This window comes from Bombina bombina, chromosome 6 (genome assembly GCF_027579735.1).
Source record: "Bombina bombina isolate aBomBom1 chromosome 6, aBomBom1.pri, whole genome shotgun sequence".
NCBI lineage: Eukaryota > Metazoa > Chordata > Amphibia > Anura > Bombinatoridae > Bombina > Bombina bombina.
Window position 1 is genome coordinate 105,557,268 of NC_069504.1, and position 25,892 is coordinate 105,583,159.

Here is a 25,892-nt window from a genome sequence, read left to right on the forward strand (position 1 = left end):
CTTGTTTGGGGTTAAACCATGTAGTTATAAATGAACGGGGGTCACCCAAACTTTTTATATGGCTGTCACAAATGTTTGTATTAGTAATGATGAGTAGCATCACATTATACTCATACTTATGTTAAAAAAAAAACATAAATTAAAATCAGGTTTTTTTTGTTACAAATACCCAGAAATTGAGTTGCTATTAAAAGGGCCATTCAAGTAGGGGGAAAAAATCATTACATGCAATGCTGGACCCAAGTGCACATAAAGAGCCAATCAGCAGGGGTAGTTGCACAACCCAGCTGTGCTGTTGCCACATCTGATTGGCTCATTGGCTGTTTTCACTTGAGTCTGGACCAGCAGTTCTCTGAGGCAACAGGGCAGTACTTTAACTAATGAGTTAGAGCATGTAATTTTATCACTATAATAGCCTTTTATAGGCTCATTAAAGTATTGTGTGTTGCATCTATGAATGCATTTAAATAAAGTTTTCATTTTCTTTTAAAAAAAATCAAAAACACAAAATGTTCCTGTGTTGGGAACAAAAACATATACTGGTAGAGGTGTGTTCCTGTCCACCAAAAAAGAAAACTTCATGTTACTCACAATATCAATTTAAAAAAAAAAAAAAACATAACATTATCATGCAAATACAATAGATTAACATATTTAACTTCTACCCTTTCATATGCAGTCTAATATTCCTTCAAAATAAGGAAAAAGGCCAGATAACGGCAGATAACAGCATCACCAGCAAAATCTCTTGCATTTAAGACCCATATCAGGAAAACATTTTGTGTCAACTATATACAGGATTTTCGCAGCTTCCTTAAAATGCTCAGTATATATCAGCAATTAGGAAAGATTTAAAAGAATTTAAAGGGATGCATTCAAAGAAAAGATTAGGCTGAGAATAACATCTAGATGTATTTTTATAGTTTAATTAGCTGTTTAAATATTGACAAAATAATTGTAAAGTTTTAGTGTTTATAAAACAATGTAAGCTGCCATGTTGTAACTTAGGTTACCTTCTCTGCTGTGATCAATAATGGACAGTTAGTTATAAATAGGTCACTAGAGTGTGCAGCCAATGGCTGTGTGGTATATAACAGTGTTCTGCACTTCCATTTCTAACAGGAACTGAAAAGCTCACAGTTTCATAATAGAATTACAGGAAATGGGGACAAAATAAATAATGAAAGTATATTGCATAGTTGTTTTTTTATATACGATTTTATCATTTTATATTACCATCTCAAAGTGTTTAATGTCCCTTTAATAATGTGATTTTGTCAGTAACATTTGCACTATTAGGCAATCCATGGACATACCCTTTAAAAAAAAACTATCATATCTCTTTTGCTGGTGCCAATTAGTGACAGATATAAGTTCTTGCGCTGAACAAGAAATCACTGTGTAGAATATTGCATGGGGAAACAGGTGGTATGCTCTCCAGTTTCTCATGGGTCAGTGGAAAACAAAAATAATTTTCAGTCATTTTAAATGAAAAATGGTCAAAATAAATAAACACTTTAGAGGGAATTACATGTTGTTTTTTTATGTCCCTTTAAAATGAAAAGTGAGTGATCTATTAATCACCCCTGTAAGCTTTAATCAGTATACAAAACAAGTTATGTGCATATAAAGGTGTTAGCCCCTCTGCTCAGAGGTTCCTAACATCATCTATAAGGATCAAAATAAGTGGCAACCAGTGAGCCACTTTCTCTGAATCACATCTGTAAATACAGGACTATATTTTACAACTACAGTATATTCCAGATACACGTTATTTTCAAAATCAAAAAAAGATAATTAAACCATTAATTAATAATGAGATTAAAACAAACAATATACTGTTTGAAAACAATATGACCTAAAAACAAAATGCATTACAAAAAAATAACAGAACTAATTTATTAAGTTGGGATTAATTGACATTGAGGAACTACTATATTTAACATATTTAATAAAAACACTAATTACATACACATAGGAAAATCATTATCACAGTTATCATATGACCTCCCTCTAGGTAATGATGCTGGGGAAGACTAGGAAACTAGATTAATATATGATCTACTACAAATGAGGATCATCCCGGGTCACTTACCTTTAGTCTGTGAGATAGTCCTTCCTTTATTGGCAGCTGAGTAGAAATGAATTCCTTACTATGGTTACAATTTAACAGAAGCTGATCTGTCTTGACTTGGAGAACTATCAGCTCCTTGAAATGTGAGAGGCTATTGATAGGACATAACTACGCCTGTGTGGTAAGCAACCTCGCTATAGTGGCTGATGGATAATGTAGTTCTCTGAGGAGGAGTAAAATGAGTTAAAATGGCGATGAGAATTCTTCTGCACTACAATTCCCACAATGCAGTTGGATAGAGCTAAAGGTTAACCAGAGAGCAATAGAGGCGGCTCCTCCCCTCAGTGTCATTTACAGTATAAACTCTGTAGTGTGTTGAGACACATCAGTTGTTGTTGCGCGTTAGTGTACATAGATATGCGGCGTTGCTTTGTAAAACAAACAAACAACCTTAAAGATTATATCGATACAAATATAGTTAAATGTTCTTACCTAGATTTTTTTCAAAATCATTTTTAACGTTTTTCATTTTTTTTACGTGCCTTTTTTTTCTTTTTATGACCTTAATTAATTGTTGAACGCTGTTTGCGTTTGTTATTGCATTTTGTATAGTATATTGCCAGCAATTAAATTACTTGTATGTAACACCCTTCCCTGACCTTCCCTGAGGTATGAATGTAGTCTTCTACATGTATATAAAAAATATAATTGATTACTTTTAATACCATTGAAATAATGCAGGAGAGGCCAGTATATTTGTATACCACATATTGTAGCTTCCAGAACTTACATTTCCTGTTTGTAGTGATAGTATTATGTATATACACTTGTCCCAGGTTAAAGGGCTTCTCAGGTAAGTGCCTTATTTATACACACTAGCAGCTGTCATAGGCATCAGTCACATAAACACACCCAAATACATGGCTAATTTGCAAAATCTTTTCTGGGGTGCAAGAAAATGATCCTCAAAAAGATAGTACACTACACAAATTAACTAAACTCTCTAAATTATTTATTTCCAATAGTCTAAAATAATTAAGTCTTGTCCACTTTAATATACAGAATAATACATTATGTCTCTATAATTCTTTGTATGATTAACAAAAAAAAAGATAAATATTTTATTAAAATTTATAAACTTCTTTTTTGTTGACTACTATATTTTAATCTGAGTAGAAAAAAAGGTTGGGTACTTTTCTATTAACTGACGGCTGTTCTGTTGAAATTTGCTACCTCGTTGAGATTTGCTACATCGATGTGCGCATGCGCAAAATTACATAATCGCATTCCACATGTTTAAAAAAGAATGTGTGGCATGCGATTACATAATTACAAGCATGCACAAATAGGCAGCAAATTACGACGGAGGAGCAAATTGGTACTCTTATTTCTGCTACAAGCGGCCATGTACATGCTCGCATGTGCAGTTAAACACTATTTAAAGGGCCATGATACCCAAATGTTGAAACACTTGAAAGTGATGCAGCATAGCTGTAAAAAGCTGACTAGAAAATATCACCTAAACATCTCTATGCAAAAAAGAAAGATATTTTACCTCAAAATGTCCTAAGTATTCAAACCCCATTGTAAAGGACTTTAAGCAGCAATCAGTATGCCTGTCCTGGGACCGGCAAGGGAGTGAGCCTCATGCACACTCATGTTATTTCCCTTTTCAGTTTAAGGAAGTTTACTATGAAATCTCATGAGAGTTAAGTGAAATCTCATGAGATCACAGTAAAAGAGTTCATGACCTCAGCACTGTTGATACAAAATATAGAAATAAAGATATCGGTATTCCCTGATAAATTAGACCAAACTCATCTAACCTCTAAATTACAAATTTCCCAATTTGTAATATAAACAACAGTATTTATATAGGAGTTAGCGCAATTTGTGCATAAGCGCAAAAAATGCAGGTTTGGAAAATAATATCAAACAGATTGAATATTGATAAATATGGAAAAAGTGATATATTAATTTATTAACAGGATATTTAAAAAATCGAACAATATAAAATATACTAAAAATAGTAGATACTCGGTATCTGTTTAAAAAGGATCCTTAAAAATGACTGAAATAACACATATCATACATCATTCACTCTATCTAAATGAATAATAGCATAGAGCTCTATATAGACGGATACAATTGTATTCCTCGACAAGGTTACTTTAGTAAATATTTGCAACAATGTCTATTAAATATTTACTGCGAGATTGACAGCCAGATTTAATTATTAGTAACAATGTCTCTTAAACAATGATATCTGGCAAGTGTCCCAGATATTAATTAGGTGGTCTGTTGTTAACTATCCTTTGTGTTATTCTGGTTAAAATTGTAAGGCGTTTCTCGTCTGAGGTTTTTATTTGGCAGCACTTGTTCCGTTATTCAATAATACCAAATTCAGTTTGTAACAATGTCTCTTAAACCGCTATTAGTACTTACAGTTGGGAATACCTTCGATGCGGTTCTGTGTTTGTAGTATCATCCGTTACTCCTTCAGAGAAAATGTCAAGGTGTCAAGTGACCTGTGGTTGACCAATCACAGCGCTATTAGCTCTCCTGTGTGATGAGAAGTGACCAATCCAGATTCTTTGAGCGCTCAAAGGTTCCACATTCAAAATGCGGCAATATTTCTTCTGTTGGTAACGTTTTTATCAGTACACCTAATGATTTCTTTAATTTTCAAAATTTCCTTTGTTTTCGTGGATTTTACCATTTTGATCTTACTGCTTTACAAGATTTGCACATATGACAGGGTTAGAATCCTGTTAGTTTTTCCCCTCTGAGACTTATATCAATTTTCTCAGTTTTTGTTTTAAATTCGCTAGGCGATAAAATGTTTTTCAAATTTTTTGCTTTCCTGTATATGAAATTTGGTTTAAACTAACTTTATTTCCAATAAGTGGATCACTCATAACCAAGTGCCAATGTTTAGAAATTATTTTTTCTATTTGTTTGTGTTGTGATTAATATTTTGTTATGAATGGTACTTTGATATTATCATCTATTTGATTACATTTTTCTTTTTTTCTCTTTTTTGAGGATTTTTTCTCTATCAATTTTTCTTACTTCTTCGTTTGTCTTCTCAATATTATCAATATCATAACCTTTCTCTGAAAATCTTTCTACCAATAAATTTGACTGGTTGTCATAGTCTTCTAAACTAGAACAATTTCTCCTAATTCATATTTTCACAATTTTGGAATGTTCTGTTTCCATCTCCTATGATGATTACTTTTGTATTCAATATAATTGTTTGCATCCACTTCTTTGAAGTGTGTTCTAGTGGTAATTTCATTATCTAGAATTCTAATCTCTATATCTAGAAAACTAATGGCTGAGTTGTTACAATCTGCCAATCCTCTGGCATTATTACCCCAAGTGAAACTTGTGGAATGAAGTTTGAACCCCCCCCCCCGCAGGTGGAGGCAACAAAAGATAGTGGAGATGAGTGATTTTTTTCATCCATGGGTACTTTTCCATTAATAGACCAAAAAACTATAGCGCCATCTGCTGGCATTCTGTATTCACCAACAGAGTGGAGTTATGTTAATGGAAAGTACCAAATGTAGTCACACAAATATAATTACCTGGTCTGCTGTTTTATAGGACCATCCTCAGAAACAAATGCCTTTTGCCCCAGTGGTTAATGCTCCTGCTACCTTGCATGCTACCATAATCTTACACACTACCATAGCTCTTAAAGTGCCTGAAATATATATTAACCCTTTACATATACACACAAAAGCACTTGTCTGTTTTCCAAATAGGACCTCAGTAAATCCCATCATCTTCAGAGAAGGAAATAACAGAAGCTGTCCTGTTGCCATATAGTGATATGGCACACACCGATTCTATTATACATGATTGGTAGTTCAAGGAAGATGGAGGTATCTCAAAAGAGGTGAGATACTTTGTGTATCATCATATCCATCATAAAGTTTTGTGCATATAGTTCCAAAGAATGTCAGATATTTGTTTTTGGCCTACTTTTTTTTTCTCCATGTAGGGACTAATCTTTATATACCAAAAGCAAAGTTTGCTAAAGCTAAACAGACTCAACCCGGGCTTTATATCAAAGGCTTAAGGCATTTTCCAATCCAACTTTCCCAACCTCTGCTCTGAATTTAGCTTGTGGAACAAGTTTTCAGCATGACGGTGCACTATTTGTGTTTTGGTAGGTAAATGTTTTGCTTTTTTTTTTGTTCTTTTATTTTTCAGGCTGTAGAGGAGTAAGGCAATAATTTGTGAAATATTTTGGGCTGAAAGTCATAGAATGGGAAGTACACTTGAATTACTACCGTGATTAGGTACTAGTTTAGAAAACGTTAATACATTTTGCTAGGACACTGTGTTTGCAGAGGTGCAGATTATTCTATATACTCAGCTGTGCGTGCTTTCTATAAGGCACATACATGTGCAGAAAGAAAATACTCTAATTTGTTAAAGCTTTTAATTATTACACTATAGAATGAATATAAATATGTTATTAATTCCTGCAAAGTGATTAATAACCAATACTTAACTCAGCACAAGGGCAGAAATGTATTACTGGGAGTAAGCCGAATACATGTGGTGATACAATATCAAGAGGCAAATGTAGCCACCAATTACCAGCTAGCTCCCAGTACTGCTTTGCTGCTGCTGAGGATATGTACATATGTTTTACAACAAAGGATACCAAGAGAACAAATACAATTTGGCAATGGAAGCGAAACTAAGTGTCTTAAAATGACATGCTCTAACGAAATCGTGAATGTTACATTTTTACGTTCATGTCCCTTTAAATACATCTTGTACATTTAAAATTTAGAACACACTTAAATATAACAACTGTAAAAAAGAAATTATGGCCGTAAGGATAATTTTTAATACAGACTGGGGTATATGTAATTGTAGCACCCCCATTCTCATCAATAGCCATACATTTTGTATAACAGACTATGCTCTGTACTTAGGGCAAGGAGGGATATAAATGGAGGACAAAGAGGAATTAAATATGAAAACCAGAAACAATTAGGAGAAGCAGAGAACAGTTAAACGCCACAACTGGTCTGATAACTAGCTAAGAATCGCCTTTTCTCTAATTCAACAAGTGAATGAAAGGAAGGGTCAAACATTTCAGTACGAATGTTATTGCACATAAAGGTTGTCTGACGGACACTTTACACCTAAGGGCATTCAGTAGCAGGTCAATACTTACAAAAATGTTATATATGCCACAATGAACTAATGGAAGCTTAGAGTAGCAGGAGGAACTGGATACAGGAGCTCTAAAGTGAAATATGTTAGCTCACTAAAGGGACATTAAACAGTTTGAGATTATAATATAAAATGTTTAATTATGTTTAGTATAAGCATTTTGTCCCCTTTTCCTGTAATTCAACCCATAAAATTGTTGGTTTTGTTAATTCCACTGATAACTGTTACTGCCATGGTGGAACCTAAGGTTTTTTCCTTATCTATCTCTTCTGCTGTGGACAATTATGGACATATATAAAACAGGCAATAAAAAGGATGTACAGGGCTTTGTGAATACCCTTTAAATTACATTAAAGGGACAGTAAACCATAAAAAAAATGTTATATAATTCTGCACATAGTGCAGAATTATATAACATTATAATAGCGCAAACATTGTAAAACCAAATTTCCCCTTTGAATTTAAAAAATAACTGCTGTTTTACAGACCCGCTCTCTGTGATCTTCTGAGCGGGTCTGTTTTTTTCAAACAGCGCATCGGGCCAGCTGTATAGTCCCAGCCCGGCCCGACTGCGCCATAGCACTAAGTGCAGCTCGCTCCTGCTCTGTCAGACAGCAGGAGCGAGCTGCACTTAGTGCTATGGCGCAGTCGGGCCGGGTTGTGACTATACAGCTGGCCCGATGCGCTGTTTGAAAAAAAACAGACCCGCTCAGAAGATCACAGAGAGCGGGTCTGTAAAACAGCAGTTATTTTTTAAATTCAAAGGGGAAATTTGGTTTTACAATGTTTGTGCTATTATAATGTTATATAATTCTGCACTATGTGCAGAATTATATAACATTTTTTTTATGGTTTACTGACACTTTAAACGGACAGTCTAGTCAAAATTACACTTTCATGATTCAGATAGGGCATGCCATTTTAAACAACGTTTCAATTTATTTTTATCATCAAAATTGCCTTGTTCTCTTGGTATTCTTTGTTGAAAGCTAAACCTAGGGAGGCACAAATTCTAATTTCTAAGCCGTTGAAGGCCGCCTCTTTCTCAGTGCATTTTGACAGTTTTTCACAGCTACATAGCGCTAGTTAGTTGTGTGCCATATAGATATCATTATGCTCACTCCCGTGGAGTTATTTATGAGTCAGCCCTGAGTGGGTAAAAAGCAGGTCTGTCAAAAGAACTGAAATAAGGGGGCAGTTTGCAGAGGCTTAGATATAAGGTAGTCACAGAGGTAAAAAATATATTAATATAAACGTGTTGGTTATTCAAAACTGGGGAATGGGTAATAAAGGGATTGTCTATCTTTTCAAACAATAAAAATTCTAGAGTAGACTGTCCCTTTAACAATGCTATATTCCACACAGCCTTGTTTGCACAGTCTCTTGTATTGACTGTTTTATATCTGTCCTTCAGAAAAAGAGATATATAAGGTGGAAGTTCCAACATGCTGGTGCCAATAACTTTATAAAAACTAAAGTGCTTTACAGGAGATAAACCTTTACTTTTATATTTTTAATATTTAAACTACTAATATAATTTATCTAGTTTTTATTTACTATTTACTATTTATTTACTGTTTAATAAAAGTTAGCTTATATACAGAAAATGACCAGCTCCAGTGTATTATCAAGATGACAACACAAAAACTATATATTGAAATACAGTATTTGAGATGCAACAAAGTAAAATTTAGCTTAAAAGGACCCTAAACACAAAATACATTTCATGCACCTCCCTCTAATGATGGATGCTGCCATTTTGGAACCTAGGTTACACTGCACGTATCTCAAAGAGAGTTGCTGCCAAGGGCAGACTGAGACTAACCAGGGGCCCCAGGCAAAAATTAGGGATGGGTCCCTCACACTGCCCCCTATGCCCCACCTTGCCAGCTATACCTGTCAACCCACCTCCTTCCTACCTCGCCCCCACCAGGGCCTCCGATATCAAATTTCCCATACTCCAGGGCACCCACAGCCACAAACCCCACCTTCAAGGGTCAAAACCCACACTACAGGGCCCCCAGAGCAACAAACCTCCTAACCAGGCACAGGGAACCTACACCAGGGACAGGTCCCCTTCTCCAGGGACAAGGGACACACCCTTAACTGCTTAGTTACTGCTAGCACAGCTGTTATCACTGCACTAGCTCCTGATCTGCTACCTGTCCCAGCTCACAACCACTAGTTCAGCTGTCAGCGCTGCAGTTGCTCTTGCTAATCTTTGAACTAGGGCTGTTGTAGACACTCACTGTGTGTTTGTTTTTATACTAAAATTTGCCTACCTTCTGTTTCCCACAATCACAACCACTATAGTAGCTCAACTGTCACCGCTGTGCTAGCTCATTTAAAGGGACAGTATACTATAAATTGTTTGTCTTTTAATGTGTTTCCAATAACTTTTTAACCAGCTGCAGAATGTAAAATGTATGAGATTTGCTTTTTAATGTTTATTTGTGTATATGAATTAGCTGATTTTGTGTTTTGAAGCCACAACCTAATAAAATGGATTGATCGTGTAGATATAATCTGATCTAATTACTTAATCAAATTGTGTACATATACATGCTTCTTTATCTTATATCTGTCCATAAACCAATCACCAATACTTGGAGAGAACAATGAGACTTTAAAAATGCACGGGACAAGCATAAGGCTATCCTACAAACTAGATTACTAGAAGTTTATGCTGTTAGGTAATATCGGGCAGACTTGCTGGGCCTATGGCTCTTATCTGCTGTCAATATCTATGTTTCTATGTTTCTATTTTATTACTTTATCTCTTCTATACCCCACTGGGAGTGTCATTTCTTCTACTGGCTGTGTTTACACAGCTTGGCCTTAAGGCCAAAAACTTTCAGGATAGGTGGGGATACCACAGGTTAAATCAGCTATTTCAAATGCCAATATAAGTGTAATGGAAATACTTGTAAACAATTTAATACACTCCAGCAGGTAAAGTGGATCATTGGGAACACATTAAAGGGGAGAAACTTTTTGAGTAAACTGTCCCTTTAAGCAACTGTGACTGTGAGCATAAGCAGCACATCAGGATCCCCCTTACGTGTCAGGTCCTCTGTCCAGGTCATATTGCCTGTCTGCTCTGTCCACCCCTGGTTGCTGCACATGTGCAAACACATCAGCACTGGAATGCAGTGAAAGCTAGAAATCAACATGGCAGCACCTATGTGGAGCGCCAACAGTTACGTGCAAGCGATAATGGGTTTCACACATATATAGACATATATTTATATACTGTATATTAGTGCTTTTGGAGCCCTTTGCAGTAAAGTAGATGAAAACATGTAAAATCATATTTATGCAGTATTTATATTTATACAGTGTATTTACTGTACGTATTTCACATTCCAATGTTCTGCACATAGCAGAATATGTTCTATGTATTTATACATAAATATTCCTATATATAGTACTGTGCAAAAGTCTTAGGCCACCATTAGACTTTTTGTTTTAGCAAAGTTTTATATTTGTTTGTTGGTCTCTTTATTAAGATACAAACAGAAAATACAGGAAATATGTACACAAATATAAAACAAAACACAATTTTCAGAACTAAATATTGACTTCTTTAGACTGAAGTCAGTATTTAGTGTGACCTCCCTTGGCACTGGGGAGACTATCCTGAAGTTTTCTGAAGTAATCTTCTGGTGTATTATATCAGGCTTCTTTCAGCACTTTCCAGAGTTCTTCTTTAGATTTAGGTTGCCTTCTTTTTCTTTCGCTGTTCAGGTGATTCCCATACTGCCTCTATAATATTCAGGTCTGGACTCTGTGGAGGCCAGCCCATGACTGTCCGTGTTTTGTCAGCTGTTTTTCTCTCCAAATATGATTTCACTGCATTAGCAGTGTTGCTTGGGATCATTATCTTGCTGAAAAATAAAACCATTCCCAATCAGGCGCATTCCAGAAGGAATGTAAGGATGAATTAAAACCTGTCTGTACTTTTCAGTATTCATGATCCCATCAATTCGAACAATATCGCCAACACCACTGGCAGAATGTAGCCCCGAACCAGGCCAGACCCTCCACCATGCTTCACTGAAGGCCGCAAGCACTCATTCTTCCATCTCTCTCCAACTCTTCTTCTAACAAATTATCAACTATTGGACCCAAATATTTTAAACTTGGATTTGTCACTCCATAATACTCTTTTCCACTGATCTTCATTCAAATCTTTGTGATCTTTAGCATATCTTAGCCTTTTTACCCTGTTCCCCTTTAGAAAAAGTGGTTTCTTGGTTGCTACCCTTCCACAAAGACCATTCCTGATCAAACTTCTTCAGACTGTAGAAGGGTCAACTTGGCATCCCGATGAAGCTGCCAGATGCTAAGCCAAGTCCTTGCTGGACTTCTTCCGGTCTTTTAAAGAAGAAACACTGAGAAAATTCTCATCATATTTTGAAAGTTTTCTTGACCTTCCAGTCCTTCTTTTGTCCTTTACCTTTCCCGATTATTCAAATTTCTTTATAACAGCTTGAGTATCCAGTTTGTTTGCTGATTTCCCTTAATGTGGATTAATAAAGAAGAATACATTTTAACTGATTGTATTATATAACTATCTACATATTCTGTGGGGGTACAGACAGATACCCCAGTCTATATCAGCACTCATGAGTTCCTGAGATAGAGCTACTAGTGCAATATTTACTTTGGAGATTAAAGGGAGACTAAACCCAAAAACAATCTTTCATGATTCAGCTAGAGAATACAATTTCAAACAACTTTCCAATTTACTTCTATTATCTAATTTGCTTCATTCTTTAAATATTCTTTGTTTAAGAAATAGTAATGCACATGGGTGAGCCAATCACACAAAGCATCTATGTTCAACCACCAATCAGCAACTAATGAGCCTATCTAGATATGCTTTTCAGCAGAGGATATCAAGAGAATGAAGCAATTTAGATAATAGAAGTAAATTAGAAAGTTGTTTAAAATCCCATACTATTTCTAAATCATGAAAGAAAAACTTTGGGTTTCATGTCCCTTTAAGTGGCATATTTAACAAGGTTCGGACGGACATGATATTGCCGATCATGTCTGCCGCACATCGATAAATACTGAGAGCATACTCTGTCGGCATTTATCATTGCACCAGCAGTTCTTGTGAACTTCTTGTTGCAATGCTGCCCCCTGCAGATTTGCGGCTAATCGGCCGCTAGTAGGGGGTGTCAATACACACAATCGTATTGGATCGGGTTGATTTCTTGCAAGTTCTGTCCGCCTCCTCAGAGCAGGCGGACAGGTTATGGAGCAGCAGTCTTCAGACCGCTGCTTCATAACTTGTGTTTCTGGCTAGACTACACGGGGCTTCAAGCTCCATACGGAGCTTGATAAATATGCCCCTAAGTCTATCTCCCAGTAGTGCATTGCTGCTTCTGAGCCTACCTTGGTATGCTTTTAACCAAAGGATAGCAAGAGAAGAAAGTACTAAATCTAAATCGTGAAAGTTTAATTTTCAATTTGATATCCCTTTCAAGTTGTTTAAATTGGTTTTAAAATTAAAAAAAAACTTGTTTGCATAAGTCATCCCTAGGGATAAATTGCCTGATAAGGACAACTACCTCATTTAAAACTGGATAAGTTCACAACAAAGCATATAAGCCATATCTATAAACTAAATTAGCTTAGAGAGGGTGTTGACTTACAACAGTAAAACTGGCTCAGGATAAAACAAATGCCATAATTTTAACTCCTATTGGAAAAACATCAGTTTCCAAAAGAGCATTTTATAGATAAAATATCATAAGAAATACCACTACACCACAGAAGTCCAGCTTTTCGGTTGCATACACAAGTACCACTGGGCTATAATTCTGAATTTGATGTAACAAACTTTTGAGAATATTTAGTTTTCAAGCAATAACGTGTAAATTAATGTGTAAGACAGGGCTCGACAAACCCAGGAGCCAGGGAGCAACTGGCTCCTAGAATTTTACCACTGGTTCCTATCTTTTTCAGGTTATTCTCCATATATCTATATCCAAATACAACTGTCTAGCTCCTAAAAGTATGTCTGGCTCCTAAATATTCTTACTGTCTCCTAAATTTTTTTATTTTTTTTTTTATTTTTATTTTTAATTTTTATTGTTCAGCAAAATAATTTCCAACATTTTATTTAGACCGTGCAAGGCCCAGTTTTAAGATCAACAAAGAATTAAGTCAGGACTTGACTGACCTAATAATTTTACCTAAGTTAGTCACAAATTAATTGACAGATGATTATATAGAGATCAATTGGCAAAAAAAAATAAGTCCTGGCTATACCAGGTACAATGGTTATCGAATATGGACCTATTTATTTCTTTAGGATTTCTGAGTTCCCCTGTCCAGATTATTTAGTTCCAGTGTAGGAAAGGCGTGCAACGTAGGATTAGGGGGGACAAACGGAGTATATGATTACATTCGGCTGAATTTTTACTTTATAGAGGGCCCCAGCCAAGCTGGAGAAGGAAGAAGAAAAAGAAAAGAGAAAGAAAAGAGGTAGGGAAAAAAAAAAAAAAAAAAAAAGGGGGAACCTCCCCCCCTCCCGTCCACTCCCTCTGAATTCATGCCCAGCAGAAAGTCGTGAATTATGCTCAAGAAAGCGTGGTCATCCCATCATTGCTCATCCTTTTATTACCAGACTCCCAAGAGTACCAGCTCAGAATTTTAAATGGAAAAATTAGGTCAGATATCTCCGTATCGGGAAATGACCTAATAAATGTTGACCATTTACCAAAGAATTGTCTAATGTCTAATTCATTGTCTAGATTGGTATCTCTTTGTTCTAGTAAACATTATTTTTTTAGGCAGTTTTTGATCTCTGGGATAGATGGTGTTGCTTTCAACTTCCATTTTTTGAGAATAAGGTATCTGGTTGCAAGTATGGACAGGAGAATTAGTTTTTCATCTGTATGTTGTATTAGACCAAATATAATTTGTAACTGTGTTAGACTCTCAAACGAAATTTTCAACGTTTTGCTGAGCCAGAATTCCAACCTCAGCCAAAGATGCCTTATCTTAGGGCATTCCCAGATCATATGCATTAAGTCAACTGCTGGAAGCGAGCATTTTGGGCAGTTTTTGAAATCAAGATTGTAAATTCTAGAACCCTTTTTGGGGGTGAAATATGAGTTATGAATAAGTCTAACATGCATCTCCCGCCAGGTTGCTGATAGAGTGACCTGGGCCACTTTCTGGATTGATAGTTGGATAGATTCGGTATTAATGTTCAACTGGGGTGTCATCTGGTTCCAAAAAGAGATAACTTTTTCTAGTTCTAATTCGGATTTACTGATATTGATCAGTTGGTAGCACAGAGAGATAGATCTGTGTCCGTTTTTGAAAAGCACTAACCAGTTTTCTAATGTACCGAAGGACCAGGGCCAATCTGATTCGTTCATGAGGTCTATTAGAAAATGTCTAATTTGTAAGTATGCATAAAATTCCTTATTATTAATTTTATAATCTCTTTTTAATTCTTCAAAAGATTTGACACATTTTCTCTCTGTATCTATAAAATATGAGATCCTATTAAGGCCTTGATTATGCCATGTCTTAAACAAAATGGAGTTCAGGGCAGCTGGGAATTTCGGGTTTCCAAGTAGTGTTAAATGCTGTGAAACTTTACAGTTTAAAGACAAGAGATCTCCCGTCTTCCACCAAGCCTTAAGTGGGTTGGAAATTGTTTTGAGTAGTTTGATTTCTCTTGGTAATTCTTTTGGTGGGCAGTGGATTAATGCTAAAGGGAGATACGGGAAACATATGGATTCTTCTAGTAAATTGTTTGCTACATAGTCGCTATGAAAAATCCAATCCGCCACTACTCGCACTAGGAAGGCATAGTTATAGAAGCGAATATTAGGAAGTGCAAGGCCGCCTTTCTCTTTCGGGAGGGATAGCCTGTTCAGGGATATCCTTGGTCTTTTCCCCTGCCATATAAATTTGCTAATTGCGCTGTTAAGTAATCTAACATCCTTTTCCATAAGTATTAATGGGGTGTTCTGGAGTATATATAAAAGCTTAGGCAGTAAAACCATTTTAAACAGAGCTATCCGTCCAGAAATAGACAATGGGAGGGACTGCCAGGATTTCATTTTCTCCCTTACACTTGTTAGGATTGGAGTGATGTTACGGTCGTATAGTTCACCTGGTATATAAGGAATAGAGATACCTAAGTATTTAAGAGAATCTTTCACCGCAGTGAAAGGAATGTTGGGGGGGGAATTATTGTGCTTCCTGAGCCATAGCAGCTCTGATTTTGCTTCGTTGATCCTATAACCTGAGAATGATCCAAAACGGGCAGCTATGTCCAGAAATTTTGGTATGCTAGTTTGAATATCGGAAAGATAGAGTAGTACGTCATCAGCGTATAAAGCAATTTTTATAGTTAGATTACCTATTTTGATTCCCGCTAACTGATGTCTGACCATAATTGCCAGGGGTTCAATTGATACGTCGAAGAGCAGGGGGGAAAGAGGACAACCCTGTCGAGTTCCCCTCCCAAGGGTTATCTGCGGAGAAAGAATATTGTTTACAATCAATCTTGTATATGGTTCTTTATATAGGTTGATAACAAATCTCAGGAACTCTCCCTTAAAGCCAAAGTTGGTTAATGTATCAAAAAGATGGTCAAAATGGATTGAGTCGAATGCTTTTTCTGCATCTATTGAGACAATGGCAAGGTCAGGGGCATCCTCCTCCTCCCGGCTCTCCGACGTCCCAGCAGTCCTGAAATATTCGGTTATGGTGAGTGCCTCTCTGATTTTTGCAGAGGAGTTTCTTTTGTGTAAAAATCCTGCCTGATCTGAGTGAATTATATGGGCCAATGATAACTGTAAGCGCTGAGCAATTATGGAGGTTAAAATTTTATAATCTACGTTTAATAGGGCTATGGGTCTGTAAGATTCTTTAAGGGAGGGATCCTTCCCAGGCTTCAGGATCAAGACAGTATTAGAGGCAGAAAAGGAGGTGGCTACTGGGTCTCCCTTGATATACATACTATTGTAGAGATTGGTAAGATAAGGAGCAATCTCACCCGACATAATTTTATAAAATTCGTTCGGTAATGAATCTGGACCGGGTGTTTTGTTCGAGGGGAGATTCGTGATGAGCTTTACAATCTCCGTTTCCCTTATTGGGGCGTTAAGCGTATCAATCATATCGGATGAAATTTTAGGGTAGGAGATTTCACTCCAGAATTGCCTCGCTTGATCAAGGTCCGAGATCTTATAGGAGTAGAGGTTCTGATAATAAGTTACAAATGTTTCCGCAATCTCCTCAGGTTTCTTAAGGAAAATACCGTCCCGCTGGATGTTCTCTATTAAAGATGACTTTTTCTCCTTTTTAGCCAAGTTAGCCAGCAGTTTACCAGATTTGTTTCCAAATCTGTATAATCTGGCTTGAAGCTTTAAATCTCTTTGGGTTTCTTGATATATCGCAAAGGTATCTCTGGCATTCTTGGCTCTGATGTATTTCGCCCAGTTGCTGGGCGATTTTTCTAAGAGAAAAGAGTTATAAGAGTTAATTATTGATTTGGTAATTTCCTTTTCTCTTAACCTTATTTTCCTAAGTCTCAGGGCGGTGTAGGCTATTATTTCACCTCGGAGAACTGCCTTTGCAGCCTCCCAAAAAATCAGAGGAGAATTTATATGTTGATGATTATGTTGGAGGTAATCAACAAATTTTAGCTTCAGCCAATTTTTGAATTTGAGGTCAGAGGCAAGAAATGACGGAAAGATAAAACGTAATGGTTTATTTTTAAAATGATTCAATTGGAAATCAACATAGATCGGGGCATGATCTGATAGGAAGATGGGAAGAATATCTGATTTTACAACAGAGTTGGAAATATTATTATTAATAAGAAATAGGTCAATCCTGGACAAGGATTTATGGGCCCTGGATAGGCAGGTAAAATCCCTAACGTCTGGGTTCTGAAGTCTCCATATGTCCTTAATTGCGAGATTCTGCATAATTGACTTCATTCATTTTTCTTCTAGGTTGTCTCTTTTTTGTTTGGCCATTTTTGTTGATTGTCTAAGTCTATCCAGTGGGCAATGGGGGGACATGTTAAAGTCACCCCCAAGAACCAGATGACCCTCCTGAACTGAGAGAATCTTAGCCTCTATCTTACTCCAGAAACCTGGGTCCAACCTGTTGGGAGCATAGATGTTACATAGGGTGAAAGTTTCTTTAAATGTTTTTATTTTTACCAGGACAAATCTGCCTTCAGGGTCTGCTTCGCTATGGATAACCTCTACATTAGTTTTTTTTCCTAGCAATATGGCTACCCCTCTCTTCCTACCCAACCCTGGAGAGAAAAAGATTTCTTTCACCCAGGTAGATCTAAGTTTTAAAGATTCTTCTGCTGTCAGATGAGTCTCTTGAATAAATGCTATGTTGGTGCCGAGTTTCCTTAGATGTGTAAGAATGGATTTTCTTTTGATAGGGGTGGAGATTCCCCCCACGTTCCACGAAACTATTTTAAGATTTGCCATCTAGAAGAGAGGGGAGTCCACTGTCCAAGGAAGGGCAAGAGAGGGGAGCGGAGGAGAGAGGGAGGGGAGGGGAAGGGTGGGCGGGAAGAGAAAAAAAAAAAGAAAAAAAAAGGAAAAAAGGGGGGAAGGGGGAGGGAAGAGGGTGGGAAAAAGGGGGGAGAAATAGCTTGTGTCCACAGACATAAAAAAAGAAAATTTAGGTAACATAGGAAAAAAGAGAAAAAGAAGAAAGAGGATACTAACAGCCTATTTTTAACTTAAAAGTTATTTAATTGAAATATTAGAGTCTTTTAGGAAGAGTTCTACCTCTGACATAGAATTAAAGACCCGGGTTCTTTCACCATCTATAATTTTCAATTTTGCAGGATAAATGATGGTGGCCTGATGTCCTAGCTGAATTAATTTGGTGCAAATTGGGGCAAGAGCCCTTCTCTTGGATGAAGTCTCCACTGAGAAGTCTTGAAATAAGAGGATTTTAATATCCCCCAGGAGAATAGGCTGATTCTTGCGAAAGAATTGCAATAGTGAAATTTTATCTTGGAAAATTAATCTATAGGTTCCTTTATTGTCTGGCCAGGGCTTGCCTATCCTATGTGCTCTCTTGACTATAATTTGAGAGTGGTTGGGGGGCATTTTAAGAAGCTGAGGTAATGTCTCTGAGACAAAAATATTTAAATTTTCATGGGTCCCATTCTCGGGGACTCCTATTATACGGATGTTATTCCTGCGAGAACGGTTCTCGAGGTCTTCTAATTTGGCCTGTATTGTGGTTACGGATAGATTGAGTGTTTCAATGTTGGTAGTCTGCAGTGTGGTAAGATCTTCCAGATCTGACACCCTTTGTTCGAGTTCATTAATTCTATTAGCGAATTGTCTAACCTCTTGAGAGAGTAATGTGAGGTCCTGTTTGATCTCAATTTTAAGTGCGTCGAAGTTGGGTGCCAAGGCCTGTGAGATTTTCGTAACCAAAACTTGCATATTTAGAGTGTCAGTTGCAGAGGGTATAGTAGCAAATGTTGCTTGGGTCTCAATAGGGGGGTCTGCCAAGCCCTTTGCTCTTCTATCTTTTTGCCTTGCCGGCATCGTTGGTGAAGGAGTCCTAAGGTGAGTGTGAAAAAATTTGTCCATGTGCAAGGTGAAGAGAGGAAAAAGGAATAAACCCAGTGACTTAGTTGAAGGAGATTTCTCTATGTGACTCTAATTTAATAAAAAATGGGAAGGAGAAAAAGGAAGGGAGGTGAAATAGAGAGTGAAGGAAAGTGAAGGGATAGTGTCCGGGGAGGGAGTGAATCTATTATACACTTATGGTGAAGACACAGGGGTGGAAAAAAGAGTTGGAGGCAAGGCCAAGTGATAGGGCTCGTTCACCCCGATAAGTCGACAACAGGTGCAAGAGGATAGAAAAATGGGAAGAGCAGGGGGGTGGAGACCACCCTTGCTCTGTGAGTAGTTGTTGAAAACTGAAGGAGACCTAGAAAAGATTTAGTCTATATAATACTCTGTAAGGTTCAGCTATAAGACAATATGTATGAAGAAGAGAAACAGTTACTTTGTTTTCAGTTACTGTCTAATGGGTTCTAAACTATATATTGCGCAGAGAACCAAGTATTTCAATCAAGTACCATGAACATATAACACAGTATCTATGTTTTTTTTAAATTCTGTCTATAGTTTAAGAATCAATCCTAACCTAGCTCAGCTTATGAGGTTTGTTCTTTATGTAGGTAATGAAGTTTTTCTTCCCTCCCCAGTCCCCACCTCTTCACTATTCCTATAGGATTTCAATTTTTATCAAACAATTGTAGAGTGACTAGGGCAAAAGGAAAAAAATCATGGAAAGAATTCTGGTTTCTTAGAGATTAGCAGAAAAAAACAGGAATTTAGCTTGGAGTTACAGTTAGTTAAGTGACAAACCAGTAATATTTTAAATTCTTTTGAATCAAATTACAGTGATTTGATTCAACCACTCAGTGTTGTAATGTATAACTGTTACCCTAAGCCCCAAGTTAGATTATGGGTTAAAGTAAGCCGAAGGCTAATATTGTGGGTATTTTCTATACAGGGGCCAATTACATATAACAAGAGCTGGGGCTAGTGGTGAAAGTGCTATATAAACAGTTGAAGTGAAATTAGATGGTTCTTTTAGCTAATAAAGACATTAGAAGGCAAAATACAAAGTACAATATTGTTTGATTGCAGAGTTCAGCAGTCTGTGAGAAAAATTTAAAGTGTCCATTAACATAGAAGACTGTTAATAATTGTGTAGTAGTTGAACTGTCTTGTTTCAATTTAAGGATAGTAGCAAGACAAGTGTGTTAGTTCAATATCCTTATTTTTTTTTTTTTTTTTTGTATCAGACACCGACAGTAAAAAGAGAAGAGATGTGTGTCTCAGGATTTTCAGTGATTGCTTGCGAAGCCTCTCAATTTTAACAGTCACCAGTTTTAGGTAATGTTTCCATTGCTCCCCCACAATGGCCGTGCCCTCTTCTGAGGTTTATGAAATAACACTGTGATTATGGCAGACAATAAAGTAATCTCTGAGAAAATTCACTCACCCCCTCCTGCGTTTTTCAGGCGTTTGTCGTCTGCAGAGTCTGACCGTCTGGCTCCAGTTGTTGTGGGCTGATTTTGTTCGTTAGAACTGCTGCATATGCTTTTAGAGATGTGTCCCAGCCAAGGTCCACAACCGGCTCCCCCCGCGCAGCACCGGTGGGGGGGGGAGAGGGCAACGCCGCACCGGCGACCGAGGCGTCACAGGAAGAGCGCACACCCGACTCGACCAGCCTCCCCAGCCTAGCTCCCTCCCTCGCAGCACCGGTGGGGGAGGGAGGGGGCGAGGTCCGGCCAGCAAGGTCCGTGTGCAGGTCGGTAGGCAGACGGGAGGTAAGTTTTGGAGCGCTGCAGCCCAAAGTTGAAGATGGTCTGTGCGAAGGTGTGAGACGCCAGGAGGGGGAAAGAGTTCCTTTCCTCTGGAATAGCAAAGCTCAGAGTAAAATTAAGATGGTGAGATGAGGTAGAGACAGCGTTTGGATAAAGTTCCGAACTTTAATAAGCGGTGCCTTCAGAGTTGTACTTCCAAGGAATAGGGAGTTAGTATGCAGGGTCACAACAGTGGGCTGACATGCCACTGTAGGGTTCCGGAGCAGTTCTGTGTTAGCTACCAGGGAGATAGCCCCAAGCCTGACACTGTCTCCTAAATTTTAAACAGATTTGTTAATCCCTGGTGTAAGAAATTGCTTATTACAATATATTAAAATGGTGTGGAACGCTTCCAGGCAGCGGCCACAATGGTTGCTTCTTTTAGAGGCTGAGCAGAGGACCCAATAAATCTGCTGCTTATCGGTCAAGAGATTAACCATCCATGTTTGCCTATAGCATATCTGGATTTTACTTTTCATGCTGATCATATTGATACCACTAGTTTTTATTTCCTTAGCCCTAAAGGACTGGAACATTAAGGTTGGTAGTGGTGGCCTTCTAATAGACTGGTAGAACAGCTTGTTACGCTGGTTAAATTGTACTATTTTATTTAAGTGACTATTTAGCAAAGAGAGACACTTTCACAGCTAGAATTCTCCGCAAAGCTTTGCAGCTAGTCCGCATCTTAAAACATCATGGCGTTAAGTATGCAAGAGGTAGAAGCAACTATCAGGACACTATTTGAGAACCACCTTCAAAGGCTTCTGGGTTTATTGATAATTGCTTTCTATTTGGATTAGATTATGAGAGTGAAGATGATGGAGCTTTATCCTTGACACTCCTTACAGCCTCACGACCGACAGCGAGTAGAGAGAACAGTCTTGAGAATGGAGGGACAACTGGTCTGAATGTGGAAAACAAGGCTCTTGTACTTAGTATGAAACAAAAAAACGCAAGGAGATTATACATGTCTAGTTGTTAGCAAAGAAAAGGTAGCAATAGCACTACAAAAATATAATGGGGTTGCTCTATCTGTATTAATTTAAAATATATCTTATGAGCTAGAGTGCTTGTGCACAAAAACAATATGCAAAGTTAAGTAAAAAAAAAAAAAACAAGGGGATTTGGACTCAGGAGAATGCACTTTTGTAGCACTTCTAACACCCCTTAAATAGAAAACATCATACTCGAGAGACTAAGTCGGCGAAACATGTTAAGGGAGGGTATTCCTTAATACCCGATAAGTTTGACTGCATAGAGACTCATAATGCTAATCGATTAAAAAATATACAATAGGCATTGTTAGAAAATATATCAATAGAATACCTGTTGATACAATGCTAACGCTCAACAAGGTATAATACAGATAATAATAAGGGAAGGGTTAATATCGTTGGCGCTAGTTACAAGAGTTATATAGGGAAAAATGGATACAAGTCCGGTGCTACCCCCTAGGACTTAACTGATAATATTACAAAAAGTTGGGAAAGAACCAACCACAGTAGGGGTTTAAATAAGCACTCTTCCCTATTGGATGAGTAATAATGATTGATTAAAATCTATATATTTTATTAATATACATTAAAATGAGATAGATATTCCCTGGTAGTACAACAAGTCACATTAAGCTAAGAGCAAAATTGTGCTCTCACCCCCCTGTTTCCTGGCCGATATCTGCAGTCATCGACTTCAGGTGACAGGGGTGAAAGAGACAGACTCAAGTGCTTTTAAAATAACAAATGCATTTCGGCTGTCTAAGCAGCCTTTCTCAATGTTAGTGAAATAGTCAAGCTGAAGCCCGGGTGCCACCCGGTAATATACACATAGTGAACCTAAGCTTAGCCAATCAGATGGCGTTCATCAAAACAACACCCTCCCATTCACCAATCCGATAGTGAGGGCCGTTTAGCCAATCCGCCCTTCCATTTGATGAGCCAGCCCCCTGGTAGTCCAATCATGACTATTTGTGGGGATTAGGGCCGTTTACTGGTTAGCCCTGCTTATCGTTATTGGTTGGTAACCTACGGTCAGGGGAGGGGTTCGCTTGTTGTTGTTGTTCCGGAACATTTTCTGATTTATCATATACCGTATAATCATAGTCAGAAATACTTATGCGTAACTTGTCAGAAGTGTCAGATCCCCATCTAGTCTACTGCAAGGTGCACCTGTATGTTACATATCATGTATTCACTCTCATGTATATTTAGATCTCAATGTCATCCATATCCGTAATTAATCTGTGTCAGATATTGACAGCTCTACTTGCCAAATATTATTTCTGTAATCCTTGCAGTACGGTTACTATTGAAATGACTGACAATCAGCTGATGGTTTGTTAACCCTATTAATGTTAGTTTATGTCATGATAAGTGTGGATATTATTGTTCCTTCATTATGTACAATATTAACTGTGCTTCACATTCTACGAGTTTTATCCCATTTACGTTAGTTTTATATATTTCTATATCATGTGTGGACTAGTAGTACTCATTCCATGCTATCTCAAATCGATTAAAATATCCACACATCCATTACTGTATGGTCAGATTTGTCATAAATGGGTACATGAGTTCTTACCAAATTACTAAAATATGGTCATTATTGGGTATATAGACTCTATTGCTCAAATTTAAAGGAAACTCATATCCATTTTACCGTATTGACATATGCAACAGTATAGGTGAGGTTTTGCATTTAATGGTTAATGTGTATAGGGCAGCACACTTTTATGGCAAACTTTTCTAGCAAAGTGAATGTGTAAAGGACATTATTTATCCTCCATATATCACAATAGGATGTAATCTCATCATCCTAGAGAGGACTTTCACTATTGATTCCATGTATATCCAATATTACCACTCTCTTTAACATCATAATGAATGTATGGTGGTAACCTTATTCATGAGATCTTGAGTTCATATACATAAGCACTCTCATGTAATAGGCTAACTTAAAATACCAATCCCATATTTAGTAAGTGAATTTAACACAAGATAAAGTTTTTCCAAAAAATGGTATGTTTATTCTATTGTAATATTGCCTGTGCTAATAATTCTAGTGGTAATGGTTAAGGAAAGGGAGGGCGGATTGATGGAGTAGCTGCCATAATTTGACACATTTTATAGAGAGTTCAGAGAAAATCTTTGAAGGTATCAGAACCAGATTTTTAAATATAATTATAATTTACAGAAACACCCAGTAGTTATTAGCTTCATTCATGCCGTTTGGCGTGACAGTGTTTAATTTAAAAATCAAATTAGTCTCCTTTTTGAGTAGGATTTTTTTGCAATCCCCACCTCTTATACCTGACTTGATTTGTTCTAACCCCCAGCATTTAAAAGTTAAGGGTTTACCTGTGTGGAATCTGAGGAAGTGCCTAGCAACACTAGTAATATGTTTGCCCTTATCAAGATCTTTTTGGGCATTATTTATGTTGCTAAGGTGTTCAGTCACTCTAGTACCCAATTTACGAGTGGTCATGCCTACATGGTAAATATTACACGAACATGAGAGACAGTATATTACCTCAGTACTTTGACAGTTAATGTGTGTTTTGATATACCATGTTTTATTAAATCTGTCTTTTATCTTTTCCTTCTTCATCATGTATTGGCATACTTTGCAATGTCCACAAGGAATGGAACCTCTGTATATAGGTGCTTTTCTAGCATTCCTATTAAAGTGTCTGGAAGTCTCACCAATAACCTGACTTCCACTTTACTTCTATTATCTAATTTGTTTCATTCTCTTGGTATTATTTGTTGAAGGAGCAGCAATGCACTAATGGTTTCTAACTGAACAAATGGGTAAGCCAATCACAATCAATATATATATATATATATATATATATATATATATATATATATATATGTATATATACTGTATATGCAGCCACCAATCAAGAGCTAGAACCTAGGTTCTCTGCAGATCCTGAGCTTACCAAGATAAACCTTTCAGCAAAGGATAACAAGAGAAGAAAGCAAATTAAATGATAGAGGTAAATTGGAAAGTTGTTTGAAATTGTATGCTCTGTCTAAATCATGATAGAACAATTTTGGGTTTCATGTCCCTTTAACGTTTTGGGTGCTATTTCATATGTATGTTTGTTTTTCTCTCTCAGAGTTTGGTACATTTTATTGCATATGTTTAATCTTCTTGCCTAACATTTGCTAACTATTATGACAAGCATAATGCTATATATGGAGAGAAGCATTGTAGAGATCGTGCTTTACTAATATTACTGTTGTGTGCATTTTGATGACCACCTTGTAATTAAAATAGGATAACATGTTGGGTTACAGACATAGTACATACATAAATAAGGGTCCTAAAGTTTATTTGTCCCTACAACAAGACCTTTGTTTATTTCCTGGCCATAAGCAAATTAATTAATATTAACATCCACTTCCTGGTAACTGCTATTTAGGTATGATTTGGAATTATTATCAATGAAAGACATTGCTGTACAGTACTGTCATATTGATATATTGATAATTTAAAGCTAGATGGTTTATCTATTCTCTCCTAGGGATTTTTATTTTTAGTTAAAACAATCACCCTGTTGTCTAGATGAGAGCTAGGCTGTCTGCGGCTGAGGCAGTCAGTTTTATTTAACATAGATATTTTCCTTGCTATGACAGCAGGTTACTATTGTTGGACTCCCATTATTATTCATATACTATGTTATACAGACAGTTCATATACATAATGTCAGCTTGGCTATCATTACATTAGCATGATTAAACTCCATGTTCAGACCTCTAATATTATTGCATTGTTGTAAGAGAGTTACAAATAGTCACAACTATATCATCATGGCATGCCTTACCTGTTAGTGATGATGCCCACTCTAGTTAAAGGGACAGTCAACTCCAAAATTGTTATTGTTTAAAAATATAGATAATCCCTTCATTACCCATTACCCAGTTTTGCACAGCGAACATGGTTATAATTAAATATTTTTTACCTCTGTAATTATCTTGAATCTAAGCTTCTTTTGACAGCCCCCTGATTAAATGGCTATTTATTATCTATTGACTTGCATTTTAGCCAATTAGTGCAGTCTCAGCCACAACTCCACAGGAGAGAGCACAATGTTATCTATATGGCTCACATGAACTAGCAGTCCCTTGTTGCGAAAATCTAATAAAGAAGCATGTGATAAGAGACTGCTGTAGTGGCTTAGAAACAGGC

General features: G+C 37.0%; 1 protein-coding gene across 1 annotated transcript in view; it reads right to left on the bottom strand.

Annotated features, from left to right (window-relative positions):
- The window catches only part of SLC26A5 (solute carrier family 26 member 5), a 328,189-nt gene extending 325,952 nt beyond the window's left edge, over positions 1-2,237 (bottom strand). Inside the window, exon 1 of the mRNA XM_053716543.1 lies at positions 2,096-2,237. The gene's annotated coding sequence lies outside the window, so the exon portion shown is untranslated. The remainder of the gene's footprint in view (positions 1-2,095) is intronic.
- Positions 2,238-25,892: the final 23,655 nt, after the last annotated feature.